Source organism: Harpia harpyja, chromosome 6 (assembly GCF_026419915.1).
Source record: "Harpia harpyja isolate bHarHar1 chromosome 6, bHarHar1 primary haplotype, whole genome shotgun sequence".
Lineage (NCBI taxonomy): Eukaryota > Metazoa > Chordata > Aves > Accipitriformes > Accipitridae > Harpia > Harpia harpyja.
In genome coordinates this window covers 9615127-9630096 of record NC_068945.1, presented here as the reverse complement: position 1 = coordinate 9630096, position 14970 = coordinate 9615127, and the positions used below count along the sequence as shown (strand labels likewise).

Genomic DNA, 14970 nt, shown 5'->3' with positions numbered 1-14970 from the left:
AGCAGTCAACTTTTCAATCAAAACATCTCTGTGGCCACCACAGACAGCAAGCAGTGGGGAAGCAAGTCTCAGACACACCTCAAGAAGCACTACTCACACTCCCACTTCTTTGTTAACTTAGCAATATTTCCAAGAACAACCACATGCCACAGTGGGGCTTCACTGCTTCATGGACCTCAAAGACAATGGGCTTGTCCACCTCAAACAAGTGCCAGAATGCCGTATTCTGTATGTGTAGCCTGACAACACAAAACAGCCATTCTTTCCTAGTTCTTGCATTTTGATGTTTTAATTTGATAGACTATACAGAGTTCCTTCAAACAGCCAAGAGAAGTACAAGACCTATAGTAAAATATCAAAAGCTATAAATACAATGGCTGCAAGAAAAATAAAAAGCATCACCTATACATCTGTGGTGGCATGGAATTTATTAGGTGGATTTTCCAGGTGAGCTTAAGCCAGCGTGCTCTACGCTACAGAGGAAGACAAAGAACCAGAAGTCTCCGAGGACCTCACAGAGACAGATTCTTTCCCAGCCTAGTTTGTGATGGGGTTTAACCCTGCATGCATGGACAAGGTACGCTAACCAAGCTCATAAGAGATTTCAAGAAGGCTAAGAGCACCAGCTCCTCCTGCTCAACATCCTGTCTGTAGCTGTGACCAGACTCCAGTGTCTTAGAGGAAAGTGAACGTCATTTTCCTCATCTCCTGAAGAAGACAAACACAGTACTGAAGAGAAAATAGTTCCCACCAGAACTGATAAACATGGACTAAGAACCAGGATGAAGTCCCTTTTCAAACTCTCTCAGGCATATGTATCACAGAATCATAAAACTGTATCACACAAACAGTACCATACAGCAGAAACCCTTTCTAACTCCAGACTAGGACCCAATCCAGAATGGGCACTGCACTGAGACAAGACCTCTTAATCAGAAAGGCTGGCATTTGCCATACCACTTGATTAACCACTTGGCTTGAGGCAACATCCTCAACCAACAATCTATGCAGTCCGTTGATGACTAACAGAGTGCCATGGTAAATTATATAAACAGTCACAGTGCAGTCATGGGAAGAAACACCAAAAGCCATCTATATATAGTTAAGAATAATACCCGTGGTCACAAGCTTTATTGTTCAATCAAAACAGCCTTTATTTTATCAGGAAGAACGTTTAAGACCATGAAATAGCATTTGACTAATAAACTGAATGATTTAGCACTTGGGTCTTACCGCCTGGAAGCAAGTAACTGTTAGCACATCTCAGATCTTCTTCCTGCCTCGTTACCTTCAAAGACACCAGGAGGAGCAGTGATAGGAGGATGCTTCTCCAGCTGGCTATGGCAAGGGGAATCCTGCTCCACCCATATCCAAACTAAGGCACGGACTTCACTTCTTGTCCCAAGGAGCAAGTCTTAATTATTAGGATTCCTGCTCTCTCTCAGTCCTCTCAACCTCCCACAAATCCACACAACACTTACAGTTCTCAGAAGCCAAAGGGTCAAAAGTCAAGCAGATCGTGTTTGAAAAGCAGAAATGTGGTGGAACCTCTGCTTTGCTTGACAGCTGTGCCAAAAACGCACCCTTAGACTCAGCCCACATATTTGCAAGCTCGGGATCTTCATCCCCTTTGTGATGACCTTGGGCAACCATACGACCTCGGGCAGCCATACGACCTCCCCAAGTCTTGTGACATTAGCTGCCACTACAAAGTGCAGAAGAGCCCAGCCGTATGAACCGGGGCTGAGAAACGCGCCAATGCTCATGCCGTGTATCAGACGTGCCTGTCAACTCCAGCAAGTAACTGTGTGAGGCACCATGCTAGAAAATGCTGGAAAGACCCAGCTTCCAGAAAAAATGCTGATCCCACTGGTGTAGGTGTCTGGGTATGCTTTTATGGGAATGCCAAAAACCAGTCAAGAACAGCCCCATCAAGTGGTCGAGACAAACTGCTGCCAGGGCAAGTGAGACAGCCATGCCATTGATGTCCTTGTAAATGGTTTCCTAACTTAGTATAACCACAAAATTAATATTGCCCAAAAGCAAATGATCACAGCAGTAGCACGAATAAGCAGTTTGCAGCAACTGTTACTGACACGCACGTTACTGAAGCAGAGGCCAAAAATAAAAGCACACTAGGCAGCACGGTACTATCTTCCCTGACTAGGTTTCCAGCCTTCCAAGCTGAATCCCTCCCCTGATGGTTACAATACACTTTCTTTTATACCTCTTATTAGGGTATGGAAGTGGCACGTAAACATCACTCAGCTGACTGCAATCCTTCTATAATGGCTAGAACATTGTATAGCTTTGAAAAAAACACAATGAAACATAACAGCCTTATTGTTAGCCATGAATACCGCTGTATTGTCTCTAACAAAAGCTAGGATAAAGACTGAGGACACAAGAAAGCAACAACTGGTTATTGTTGTTGCAGTTTTAAATAGCTAGGGATTGACAGACAAAAGTTTCCAATAGGGAAAAATTATTCCAATAGGAACATGTAGACACAAACAAATTACGTTTTCTCAGTCTGTATTTCATTATACTAGTTGGTCTTTAAACTTGATTTAAATGCCTTACTACAATGGTTTATTCACTTTCCTTCTCTAAGCCTGCAAAAGGCTGGTTCCACATAAGGATGGGGTGTTCCGTGTGGGGAAGCAATGACTGAGAGAGGTATGTAAGGCTTATCATGGATACCTGCATCAGCACCAGCTCACTGTATAACACTGCCAAAAATTATTTGTTCTGTCTTCTTATATAACTTTGCACACTTCTTAAGGAACTGGAATAATATTTATGATGTTCAGAAGGCTGAACTAGATGATCTGGTGATCTCTTCTGGTTTTCACTCTACATTAAAATAATGAAGTGGAAATGCTCAGATTATCAGTGATAACACAGAAAAGGCAGCCACATCCACCAAATATTTCTGTGATACAGTGGATGATGTTGTGAGTATATTTCAGTATTAATCCAGGAGGATGCATGAAAATTAGTCATGTTAAATCTTCAGATTTGAATAACTTGCAGCCAAGTATAAAAGAGGAGCTGGCTGGGATCTCTGGTCTACTAATACAGGTTTTCAGAAAGTTTGGAACAGATACAAAATTCCAGAGAACTGGGAGAAATCTAACATGCAATGATACTCTTAAGAAAGTACACAGGAGTAACTTTTTATACCGTTTACTGATATCAAACCCACTGCAATGAGTTTGATATAAATTCTGAGAAAAACAAAGGAATGGCTGATTTTAAGCTCCATTTACACAAAATTAAAGGAAGCTACTATAAACCAATGGCAGTTGTAATACTGGCATCATGTTGTAATAATTGCCTCAATATGGGTTTAAGAAAAATAGACCTTCTCAAACTTCTGAAGATTATCTTCTGGTTTTGCTAATAATGAAAATATCACTCTGGTAAAGTTTGATAAACTGGTGATGTGACACAATCCTGTAAGGCAAAATTCTTGATTAAGTAACGCCACAAGGATATTTATCAAATGGCTTAACAGCTAAGTGACTGACAGAATTCAACGTGCAACTTAAAGCAAGAAATCATAAATGAGTGTATGGGCTTCTAAAGGGCAACCTCATGGAGTATTTATTGTCTGCCTGATTTTTTTTTTTCAGTGAAATGGAAGAATACAGAAAATAATTATTAATAGCGTTTAGAAAGGACACAAGAAGAAAAGGGCATGAGGTCAAGTCACCGATAACAATTTAGGCATCATTTATTAAACTGACTAGAAGCAAACAATATGAGCCTCATTATGTCCAAACCTCTGTATGTCTCGTTATAGATGTAATAACAATAAAATGCATAACACCAAAAAATGGAGGACTCTGTTCTAGGTGGCCATGACTCTGGGGAAGAATGGAAGGTCTTGGAGAAAAATCAGTGGAATCACAACTTCCAAAATCACATGATTTTGGAAAGGGTAACAAGAGCTATTGTGCAGGATTTGTGAGACTATCTTGCTTCTTCCCATGCAGGGGCACATTACTGTAGGAATACTGCATCATAAATTGGTGTCCACAATTCAAGAAGAATGCTGACAAATTGTATTAGGTTTGGAGAAGCTCCACGAGAGTGATTAGAAAATAAAGCACTCCTTCTCATCAGAAATTCAAGGCTTTCAATCTACTGAGCTTATCAGTCTACACATGAACTACGTGAACTCTGTTTCTGACTATCTACATGAGAAATCTGATAATGGATGACTTCATTCTACAAGATAAAGGTGTAAGACACACTGGTAAGAAGCTGAAGACAGAAATTCAGCTAGAAAAGAGGAAGAGGCAGCTGGGTTATTCAGTTTGTGGGTTATGAATTTTGTTTTTATTTTATATAACAGTAATGGCATTTAGCTATTGGAACAGCTTAAGAAGAGGTGTGATAGTCTCTATTGCTGGCAGTTACTAAATCACGACTAGGTGGCTTCTCAGACAGAAACTATTTGAAGATCTTGTGGTCTACATTAAGAGGACAAGCTGGGTGACAAAAATACGTCATCTCACATAATCTATAAAGACATCGTGCCACCTTTCCTGTAGTAAATATAGATGAGGTTAGAAGCCTGGCTTTCTATGAAGGCTGTTTAAAAAATACCTGCTTCTACACATTTCTTCTCATCATTTATAAATGAAATTTCTATTCTGCTTGGTCTGAGTGGCTGCTTCAGGATGATTTTTTTTGTTGTCTTTCATCTATTTTCAAACTATTTTGTTCCCTTATTTCCCTTGGAGACAAAACATGGCAGAAGAAGAAGTTTTGTGCAAGTGTCTTCTGAGAAGATACCATGCATGGAAGTTTTATAACCCTTTAAATTATGATTTGACCTGCTCTTGAAATGTAAGATGGCACAGACATCTTCTCATCTCCAAAATGGATCAACTGAGGCACACAGCTACCACGCGCATGGTGTTGCACAAGCATGAGCTTGGAAGAGAGTCCCAGAGTCTTGACTCCTACTATGTCCACAAAGTGGAAAATTTCTGTCTTCATGATGCCAGCAACTTCCAGGGGGCTCACGAGTTGGGGGAGGTTGTTTGGTTTGGGGGGTTGTTTGTTTTTACACAGAGTGAGCTTTTTCCTGGTTTTGATCTTTTTGCAACAAGATGTTTTCTTAGCCAACTGATAGTCAAACCCGATGAATTTTCACCAATAAAACATGACACCCAACAGCAGAGTTATTTGCACACTGGGGTGTTTATTCACCCCAGGGAAAAAGCACTTTTAAATACGAAGTTGGGTCCAGCTGGTGTCCAGCTCTGCTTCCACTAAAATCAATGGGAGATTTGCCAGCAACTTCAGTAGGAGAAGGAGCAGACACGTACTTTGCCTGGCAAAAGTTTTTACACAACTCTGAAAAGGAAAAAAAAAAAAAACCAAAATATGCACCAGACTTCATGACACAGTTCTCCTAGGAGAGCAGAACTGGCCACCCACACCTCTCAGCTGTCTCTCATTAGGCAGAGACACCCCACATTTTAAATGTGCCATTGTTCAATCCTACACAAATCTGGTATTAATCCCACTCATCTTAATACAAATTGCCTACATCACAAATGTTAACTGATAAACCTGAGGTTGTAACTAGTGCAGATTCATTAACAGGTTCAGATAAAATAACGAACCACAAGCATGACCCTTCTCTAAAACCAAGCTACGGTGGTTTAAAAAAGTAGTTCCTTTATTTTAGCAGTCTTTTAATTCTTCTTTCCTTTGCAGTTCCAGGTTCCATAGAAAGCTGGAAGCTTAAGTGCCACAATACTGCAAAACAAAGCTATTGCCAGTCTATTTTCAATACGGATAGTGAAAAGAATACTGGACACATTGCAAGAAAACCAGTTTTTGCCTGGTAACCGTCCAATTTTGCACCTTGAAGAAACTCAGGAAAGTGTCATATTAAAAGAAAGATTTTTTTTGGCAGTATCTCTAAAAAGTGTCTCCACTTGGAATACAGCAGGACAGAAAAACTGTTTGAATTAGTGAAAACCTCAGCATTGGGGCATTCAGACCTAGACTGAGAAGAAAACATTTTTAAAATACAGTTTGATTTTGTGTATTATAAAATTTTACTAATGGCCCATAAAATATTACTAGCTGTCAAATGTCCATTTTTTTTTGTCCAAATATAAGATCTCCACCTATGTGGAGATACACTATATATACATTTGTATATATAGAACAGGTCTTTGCTGTGGGCAAATATTATTGTTAATATCTGTCACTTGTCCTGTTGCTCATTTAGTTACATGGTTTCCATCTGTAGTCCTAAATTGTGCACTTACAAAACAGATCATGTTTGCACCAATGTAATTTTGCCTTTGCAACTTTCTCCAGTACAAGACAAAGCATTGAGAAGCACAATAACCCAAGTTCTCCACCCTGAAAAGAAAACAATGTAAGATTTGATCATGATTATTCAGAAGCATTTATGACTGCACCATCAATAACATACTGTAGAAAAAGACCAGATCTGAAAAGCATAATTTTCAAAGACTAAAATTATCTAACTCTTATGCTGCAGGGGGTAAACTTTCAAAGTGATGCACAGGGAGTTATGCACACAAATCCTATTATTTGTTAACAGGATTTCTGTGTGGAACTCCCCATGCTCTGCAAGAAAAATTTACCCCTAAGTGTCCTAATGTGAATATTTACCAAAACAGACACTTAATTTCCAGATGCATACTTATGAGCACTACTGTGCTTTGACATTTTAAGAGCAATTTGAAACAGGTAGCTAGGGAAAAATAATAGAAGTGGCCAAATAGTATTTTCATTACATTATTCTGTTTCACCATGTTGCTATTATGTTGAATTTCAAAACCAAAGCATTACAGATACCTGATTTACCAGATAAGGGATGCACTGCAGACATACTGCCTGTCCTATTTTGCATTAGATATGCTAGGATCTTCACTTGTTGGCTCAGGATTTTCAAAGTGGCTCAGGAGGCACTTCTGTAGTTCCGTTTTCACCTGTTCATTTTTACCCACCACCAGCTCCACTCATTTCTTGACTTCATCTTTCTCTACTAGTAAAGATTGATGAAGACACTTCAGAAATTCAGAATTTGTTCTAAGGCATTCCAGGTACTCATGTCACCGCTTACGTTTGAAGGAACCTATGCATTTTCTAAACCACGTTATCAGGATTATTTTGCAATCCGGATTACCAGGCCTGTGGAAATTTTTCAATGCATTTGACATGAGTTCTGGGTTGTATCAATACCAAATGAGTACTTCATGGTTTGGGGTTTTACTGTGGAAGTGTCATTAAACTGTGACTTGTGCCACCTTCTCCAATATATACAAATATTCCCAGTTAACATTAATTACTCAGCTAGAACTGCTCCATATGTCTGTATTATTAAAAAAAAAGATAGTGATATTAAAAGAAACTAATTTTCAGCATTTACTACCTTGCAAAATAATCATGGGACATGTGCCTTGACTCAAAATAATCCCGAGAGCTCATCAAAACCAACCATTTTTCCTCCAATGCCACTCATTCCTGCCTGAACACCACTACATTCAGTACACGTAACTGCCAGATTCTGTCCTCCCATAATTTATAGATGTGCTTTTGACAATGATCAGCAACCCTATCTATAGTGCCCCGAGAACTAGCCTGACAAAATGACCAATACACCTGATGCTTCTGAGAAACACCCCTTGCATTCTTAGATGAAAACAGATACCGAATTATTGCCGATTTCTTGGACTTCAGGCATTAAGGACAAAACTCTGTGTGTGTATGTCTACCTCCAAGTATGCTTGTATTTTTAGGTGCCTAAAGACTGTACAAAATCAGGCCTTAAACAGCTTAAAAGGAAAGACCAGAATTGAATTTAAATTCTTGAAAGGCCAACATACAAAGTGGGGCCAAGCGAGTTTGCACTCCTACAGTCTGGCACAGACTGTGGCTACTGCAAAGGAAAACAGCTGGTCAAAACATATTTAAGCAGCTCCTATCCATGCAGCAAAACTGGTACAACCAAACGAAATCAACCTCGTGGCAGTTCAGGGCAGCAGCAATATTTAAACTGCCAGTGTTATCAATGGTATATGGAAACATAGTCTTAGCATCTACCTTGCAGGAAAATGAGCACACACATCAGCTCGAAAGAATAGTCTGGATGGGGTCAAGATACAGCATGATATGTCCTAAGTGCTAATTACAGTGATAGGCAGATTCTCCCTTTGCTCTATGCTGCACAGTATGGCAAAGAAAAACCATATTCCTCCATTTCTAAGCAGAGGAGAACAATTCCCACCTGGAACAAGGCCAGCTACTGCACTGATTTCACTATATGTATGAGATTAGGAGGCATTTCAGACTAACAGAAAAGTAGAGCAAAGTTAGAAAACACTACAAATGTAGCACTTAGTCTTTATTAGCTATCCATTTTGACAGGGATAATTTAAAAGTATCTTTAATTCATGCTCCCTGGTTTTAAAAAAAAATAGTAGTTTGAATAATTTTCCAGTAAACTTAATTGGGAATTTTCCATTAATGCCAGCTCTCCCAACTGTATTATCCTTTTCATGATAGCTGGCACTTTTAAGTTCAGCACCTGAAGTTATGTGCTTGTATGAAAATTCCAGTTCTCATCAAAAAAAATCCAAAACAAAAATCACACACCGACCCCACATTAATTTCTAGTGCTCTTGGTCCTGGGAATAGTACTTGGAAATGTGAAATCTGTGTGGCCAGAGCCAGAAGGCCAGAAAAACAAAAAGAAAAAAACCCTAAAATATGTTGTTGGGGTTTTGATCATTAAGAAACCAAACCAAAGTAGTTTCATCATTTTTAAGAGCCTGACTCATGACTTCGATTGCCAGAGGTGGTAAATATCAAGTAAATATTAAGCAATGTCCTCCAGCAGATTTGTTGATACTGCATGCTAGGAGGAGCTCAGATCCTGACTCTTAGCAAGGACGTAGCTGCAGACACTTGGCTATCGTCACAAAGCGCCGCATCTCCTCTTCCTCAAACAGCAAATCAGCACATCCACTGCCAGCAACGGAGCCCAAGTAACTAAGAGTTAATGGTGATCCAGGATTATGAGGTAAGGCCACGTTAGAGGGAAAGGACCCCTTGATAAAGTATGAGAAATGGGTAATCTTACAACTAAAACAAAGTTACTGAAGATCTGAGCTCTGCTTCTGCTCTGGCAAAGGCTGTGCTGCCACACGGAAGAGTTGGGCTCTAGGATAACCTGAGCGCTGAATTCCTCAGGAGGCTGGAAAAAAGCGTTTGGCAGGTTTATTCCCCAGGAATGAGGCATGAGGTCTTGGTTCAGACCCCAGGTTTGGCCAAGCTACCTCAACTCCCATTAATGTCATTAATAAGTGAGCAGACTAAGCACCTATCCAGCGTCATTCAGGGTATATCCTGGCTTTTACCTACTGATTCACAAAGGTGCAGTGACTGGGTGTTGGGGTCTTTCCTGGCATATTGAAGCTTTTATAATACAGGGTCTCTTCCAGATGACAGACAGACATTCTGATTTTTGAAGGCATCTTTTACTAGGAAAAACGTCTCTGTTTTCAAAGCAGTTCTCAATCCTCCCCTTTAAATTAGAGGCCAATATTAGCTTTCTACTCTTGGAGTCTAAGATTTCATCAGTTCAAACAAATAAACATAATAATGTCCTTTGAAGAGTGCCACGGAAATAATTCTGACTTTGCGTAACACTGCAGCAGAAGTTTCATAAACCGTTTCTATTAGCCAAAGTTGCTGAATGAAACTGAAACGTTGTTAAGAGAGCAACATTTTGTTTGTAATAACTTTCGGAGGTATATTAGCTGTCATGCCAGAGCTCAATAGCTTCTTAGCTGTCGTCTTATTTTAGGAGCAACAGCGATTTCTAAATGCTAAGTTTCACAAGATCAGGAAAAAGTTCTCTTCTAGGTAGAACAGGAAAAAAAAAAAAGAAATTCAAACCACTCTAGAATTGGTTGAAAAAATGACCAAAATTTGCTTGAAATTAAATCAGCTGTTCAAAGGTAGAGACAAGGGGGAGACGAAGACACTTTTTCATGAGGCTGTCTCAGCTTTTCAAATTCCCACTACTAAAAGACAGATTCATGTTTATATAAAATTTAATATGCAAGCTGTTCACCCATAATATTAAATTGCCCCTTTATATTTAATATTTGCTAAAATTGCTGAGTTATTTATGTCACAGATAAGATTGCTGCACATGTGCAGTAGCTGTTTCATCATAATATATTTTAGTAGACATTTATTATGAAGCTGTTGCCATTATAATGCCTAAATTTCTATTGCTTCCAAGGAGAAATATATTATCACTGGAATGTTCCTACATGCACAGCATGTAGCTATGGAAATACAATGTCATACGCTTCTTTAGAGCTGTTAAGTACAGCATAGATTGACGGTGAGCCTGCAGAAAACCTGCTCTGGAGGTCCTATAACTGACTGCAATTTTTTCTACTGTGTTTCAAGAGTACTGATATCCCCACTAATGACATCTCTCTGAAATGCCATGCAACATCCCAACATTAGGGCTCAATGGCATTATGAAAACCAAGATGAACTTTACAGTTCCAATAACTGGAAATTAGACTGCATACGCATGCCAGCCAGTCATTGCTTTGAATGAATACAAACCAAAACCCACCAACAGTCTTAGGGGCTACATAATTCACAGCTCATGCTATTCTGATTATTAGTAAAATCCTCTGTTCTGAATGCAGCATTGCTACTGCATTTAGTTAGCATGCCTTCGTGAAAGACAACTTTACACTAAAGGTGCCAGAGAAGGGGAACCTCAATCCATCCCACTCCTACCAGTTTGATGCCAGTGCCAGCAACAGATGCCCAGAGCCTGGAGAAGGATCACAGGTCAGCAGGGAGCACCTAAAGAGCTGCACAAAGGAATTCCAGCCACTCCAGTCAGTAAGCCAGCTTCACCGGGGGCCCAACTTAAATGCCTCTATGCAAATGCACGTAGCGTGGGTAATAAACAAGAGGAGTTAGAGACATGGGGACACCTGCAGGCCTATGATCTTATCATGGAGAAGTGGTGGGATGGCTCCTATGACTGGAAGGATACAGGCTCCTTAGGAAGGACAGGCAGGAGAGACAAGGAGGGAGTGTTGCCCTCCATGTCAATGACCAGCTGGAGTGCATGGAGCTCCACCTGGGGATGGATGAGGAACTGACCGAGAGCTTATGGGTCAGGATTAAAGGGAGGGCAGGGACAGGTGACATTAGAGTGGGCATCTGCTACAGGCCACCCGACCAGAAAGACCGAGAGGATGAGGCCCTCCATAGACAGATACGGGCAGCCTCATGTTCACAAGCCCTGGTCCTCATGGGGGACTTCAGCCACCCCCGTATCTGTTGGAGGGACAACACGGCAGGGCATAAGCAATCCGGGAGGTTCCTGGAAGGCGTTGATGACAACTTCCTTCTCCAAGTGCAGTCAATGGCTCGATGTCCAAATGGAGAGCAGTGATGAGTGACATTCCTCAGGGGCCGGTATTGGGACCAGCGCTGTTTAACATCTTTGTCGGCAACATGGACAGTGGGATCGAGTGCACCCTCAGCAAATTTGCTGAGGACACCAAGTTGCGTGGTGCAGTCGGCACGCTGGAGGGAAGGGATGCCATCCAGAGGGACCTTGATGGGCTTGAAAGGTGGGCCCGTGTGAACCTCATGAAGTTCAGCAAGGCCAAGTGCAAGGTCCTGCACGTGGATCAGGGCAATCCCAAGCACAAATACAGGCTGGACAGAGAACGGATTGAGAGCAGCCCTATGGAGGAGGACTTGGGGGTGTTGGTTGATGAGAAGCTCAACGTGACCACATAATGTGTGCCTGCAGCCCACAAAGCCAATCGCATCCTGGGCTGCATCAAAAGAAGCGTGACCAGCAGGTCGAAGGAGGTGATTCTATGATTTCTATGATTCTATGATTCTCCCTCTCTACTCCACTCTCATGACACCCCACCTGGAGTACTGCGTTCAGCTCTGGGGTCCCCAACATAAGAGGGACATGGATCTGTTGGAGCGAGTCCAGAGGAATGCCACAAAGATGATCAGAGGGTTGGAGCACCTCTCCTATGAAGACAGGCTGAGAGAGTTGGGGTTGTTCAGCCTGGAGAAGAGAAGGCTCTGGGGACACCTTATAGCAGCCTTCCAGTACCTAAAGGGGTCTGCAAGAAAGCTGGAGGGGGACTTTTTAGCAGGGCCTGTAGCGATAGGACAAGGGGTAATGGCTTTAAACTGAAAGGGGGTAGATTTAGATTAGATGTAAGGAAGAAGTTCTTTACTGTGAAGGTGGTGAGGCACTGGCACAGGTTGCCCAGAGAAGCTGTGGATGCCCCATCATTGGAAGTGTTCAAGGCCAGGTCGGATGGGGCTTTGAGCAACCTGGTCTAGTGGAAGGTGTCCCTGCCCATGGCAGGGGGGTTGGAACTAGATGATCTTTAAGGTCCCTTCCAACCCAAACCATTCTACGATTCTATGAAAACCTTGTTAAAAGGTTGATTAGGGTGGGAAATAGTATAGACGAAGTTAGTGCCTTAAGTTAGATCAATAGCACAGTTTACTACAGCTTGCCATCTCCTAGAAGGCTCAGAGAAGTGCTGGGAGCACATAAAAGTGTGGAAAAACTGTGGTGTTAAAGATTAAGATTACTCGCCTTGGAAAAGACATAAAAAGATGTGTCAGCAGTACAGAAAAGTATAAATGGTGAAGAGATGGACAGGTTGGGAATTACTATTTCCTCTTGCACCCAAGAAGGTGCCTTCAATGGACTGTAAAGATGGTCAATAAAAATGTGATAAAGAAATACTTGTTAACCCACACATAGTTGGATGGCAGAACTCATTACCATGGGAAGTCACCAAGGCCAAGAATTCAACAAGACTCAAAGAGGATTTGGGCATTTCTACAGACAACAAGCAAAACCAGTTACAACAGCAAATGTTAAAAAAACAACTACGGGAAAGAAGACAAAATCTCAAGCTTTAGGGGCCACAGATTTATGATCTTACTGTTAAGGATTATCCTAAGACTTCAGGAAGAATAGAAAACTTCAACTCTGCCTACAGTGAGGATTCTTAGACCTTCTGAAGCATCTGGTGATGGCCACACAGAGAGACAGCATTCTTAATCCTCTGGTCTGATCCTCTTTGGCAATCCACTTGTGTTTAAAAGAGAACATGAAGTGTACCAAGTCTATTTGTATTGGATCAGAAAACCAGTGCAGTGTAATGTAGATTCAAGAGAAAAAATGTTTTTATGAAATGTCTGATGACGAGACACCCAGAGCAGAACACTATAGTGACCCAAAATATCAGCTGGCACTCTACATTTAACAGGCAAAAAGCAGAATTGCCGTAACGAGAGTAAATTACCAAAATCCTAACATGAAAAAGGTCTGCATTTCATCTATCTGTCTTCGTCTTTGCTTAGCAAAATACTACTGGTTTATATAAAAACGATGGCAGGTAGAAACACTTTAGCTTTTGAACAAAAGGCAGCTTCTTAGAGAGAAACTCTAGGCTTCCTTCTTCAGCGAGACATTCTGCTGGTGTTGACCTGCATACCACGGTCACTTGCTCAGCCAGGTATCTCTCCAAACTTGTCCTTCTGCCTCCCACAGATGCCTTTTCTGTTCTTGTACTAACTATGTCCAAAATACCTCATCCTCTAAGACACTAAAGAATGCCTTTGCATGGCAGGGACAGCCACAGCATCAGACTTCTCAGTTCTGATGACAGCCTATGAACACCAGATCCCTCATTTAGCCCTAAATAACGCTTGCCCAGAATGTCACCATTATTTAGTTCCTTTGATTAATTACAACTTTGCAATGACTTTGTTACATAAATTGGTTTCCTATACATATTAAGCACCTTTCTGTCTCCCTGTGAGTCCCCTTGATGATGAAATGGCTTTTTGACTGCTAAGGATTGAGTGTCACCCAGATGCCTCCACCTACATACTTAATGTCCTTCTCTGGCCTAAAATTCACTATACGTAGAAACAAGTATTAGTATTCTAGCTGTGGCACCCAGAGCTGCCAAGACTCAGCCAAAAGCTTGACAGATTTATATAGTGCAGAAGGGATGATGTAGAAGACCGGGAGAGGATCTGGATTTTGTCTCTCCTGCTTTGCTGTCTTCCATCTTTTTTCTTCTTTCTTGTCTCCTCTGAGTTTGCCTTTTTCCTCCCTGTCCCCTGGCTGTACCAATGACACATTATAATACATATGACACTTGATTTGTAGCTTCTCCCCCTCGGTAACTCTGGTAATCATGACTCCTTGTTTGGTAAAACAGCTCTGGAGGAGACTGGAAAAGGGCAAGCGAGCATTTGGGAAAGAAGCATCTGGTTAAAAGTTGAGCCTGCTCTTCCTCCACGCTCAAATCACTAACCTGAACACTCAGAAGAAACACTCCTGATGATTCACTACAGCAAAAGCATTGGAACTGCAAGAACAAACCAAGATGAAGCAAAATTATGTCAAAAAAAGGATAGGACAAGTTTAAGATGGAAGTAGGCTGGCAGGTGAAAAAAGTTCCAAGCACAGCATTCAGTTTTGCAGAGAATTTTCCTCAGGCTTTGGTATATGCAGATAAGTACCTCAGACAACAGCAAAAAAATCATTATAGATTAGAACAGAAACAAATCTTCAATGAACATGTATTTGCAAATCAACAAGAAGACGGGGAAGGAAGGAGGATAATCTTCGGAGTCTAATCCTGGAGCACCCTCAACTACAAGAGAAGTCAAAAGAAACCGAGTATACTGAGTACCTGACAGAGGACCTAGATGACATCATGCTATTGTAAACTTCACATTAGGATGACTCTTTGGTGGTAAAGTAGAAACTTTAATTTGGAATTTCCTTGCTGCAAAGCCATTAACATTTTCAGCACAAGACTTAGGTTTAATTTGAATAGGTCTGGGCAA

At 41.2% G+C, this 14970-nt stretch overlaps 1 protein-coding gene across 3 annotated transcripts in view; it reads right to left on the bottom strand.

The window, feature by feature from the left end:
* Positions 1-14970, bottom strand: part of ITPR2 (inositol 1,4,5-trisphosphate receptor type 2) — a 285893-nt gene that overhangs the window by 86224 nt on the left and 184699 nt on the right. The gene's annotated exons all lie outside the window — the stretch shown is intronic.